The sequence below is a fragment of the Triticum dicoccoides genome, unplaced genomic scaffold (genome assembly GCF_002162155.2).
Source record: "Triticum dicoccoides isolate Atlit2015 ecotype Zavitan unplaced genomic scaffold, WEW_v2.0 scaffold122894, whole genome shotgun sequence".
In the NCBI taxonomy this organism is placed as follows: domain Eukaryota; kingdom Viridiplantae; phylum Streptophyta; class Magnoliopsida; order Poales; family Poaceae; genus Triticum; species Triticum dicoccoides.
The window spans coordinates 1-1,888 of record NW_021185969.1 but is presented as its reverse complement, the minus strand read 5'-3'; the positions used below and the strand labels follow the sequence as shown (position 1 = coordinate 1,888).

Below are 1,888 nucleotides of genomic sequence, written 5' to 3'. Positions count from 1 at the left end.
TGTTTCACCTAGCTTTCTGAAGCTTGATGGCAAGCTGCTGTTCACGAACGCTATCTCTTGGACTTCAGGGTGGTGGTAGCATGGTGCAAGAATGTTGTACGTGTTCAGGTCTTTCAGTTCCTGCAGATGACAACACAAATTGAGGCCTTACAGTATTTGGAAGGTTGCGTATTTGCTTGTCGGTTTACAGGTTCTGGTACATGGACATTACCCAACGGACTCTATCTATATTTTCTTGGCACACATCATTAACTTTTCCCCAGAATGTGCCGTGGCAAGCAGCACTGACATCCTGAAACAGGGCAAACAGTCAAATCATCGTTAGCTTGCTATCTGTTTACAGAAGAAACTACTTGTGGCACCGGCAATTATGCAGAAACAAGACAAAGCGAAACACCTCAAACAAGTCGGTTGATATGAGACCCATCCCAAGTGCAAACGGCACAAAGGAGTTCAAATCGCGCTGGATGGCACAAAGGAGTTCTTCACGTAGTCTGCGTCGGTTGCTCCGGGGGTGCTTCCGCGCTCAAAGTTGAAGGGATCTGAGCAAAGAACAGGGCACCGGTCGGGCCATCCCAGCCAAAATCACAAGATGATAACAAAGAAACTGCCGGCCCGGACGAAAGGTAAGAATAAGATCAATCCAGACCGTTCTCGTAGACGAATCCGTCGAAGCTGGAGCAGCCGGGGCGCCGTTGAGCCAGAGCACAACGGGGTCGAAGGCCGGATCACGCTCCGACAGCACCAGGCAGTAGAACAGCCTCCTCCATTGCTCTCGTCCACGGTTATGTACCCGGCGTAGTGTTTGGATGGGAGGGCGCTGTCGAAGCCCGGGAGGTGGGTCACGAGCATACCTGGCCAAACTGGCCGGCCCGGCCCGGCAATCGTGCCTGGCCCGCCACGGCCCGCCATGGCATGATTATTAGCCGGGCCGTGCCGGGCCGGCCCACGGGTGGGGGCTCGCTTGCAACCGCCACCCCTGGATGCAAACATTAACCTCAGACTATAAGCTCACACACACAACTTCGCATGCACAACTAAATGGCGATGAATAAAATGTCAGTGGGAATGACCTTCAAATTGATTCTTGGCTTCAGAGCCTTCTGTTGTCCCTGTAACGACGTAAAGATGACATGTGAGAAACTTCTGATCTCAACCATGAATAATCTACTCACTGTGAGTGACAAAATCTACCTTTAACAACTTCATCAGCTAGTGTAGGAATGTATATCCCTGCGTATGACTCTCCGGAAATGTAGAATGGGTTCAACTGAAACTCCGGGTATAACTCGAACCACTGCAACAACGAGTAAAATCAGCATCCAGTTTCTTGAATTATGTCGTGTAAATTATCACAACTGAAGCAGAGATTGTTACCTTCAAAAGGAAGGTATGCGCATCGGATGCGGTTTTCAGGTCACCTGTTGTGTAATCCGATTTGTTCAATGAGTATGACATCCCAACACCGGCAGGGGAGTCCAGGTACATCATGCTTGAAACCTACTCCCTTCGTCCCATAATGTAAAACGTTTTTTGACACTACACTATTGTCAAAAGACGTCTTACATTATGGGACGGAAGGAGTAGTTAGTTTAATGACACATTTATTCAATCACTTGGCATTGAAAAAATACTGCTCGTTCTATGACAATTTGGTAGAGCTGAACAAGATTAGTACTCCTAAATTCTGGGCAGGCTGCTGCGGGGTAGGCCTGTGTTCAGGTATGCGGATTACCTTTGACCAACTATAGGGTAATAGGGATTGGGCTGCAGCTTGGGCAGCCCTCCGGGGGTGCTTCCGCGCTCAAAGTTGAAGGGACCTGAGCAAAGAATAGGGCACCGGTCGGGTCATCCCAGCCAAAATCACAAGATGATAACAAAGAAACTG

At 49.1% G+C, this 1,888-nt stretch overlaps 1 pseudogene; it reads right to left on the bottom strand.

The window, feature by feature from the left end:
* Window positions 1-6: 6 nt before the first annotated feature.
* On the bottom strand, window positions 7-1,820 carry LOC119343319 (annotated as a pseudogene).
* Window positions 1,821-1,888: the final 68 nt, after the last annotated feature.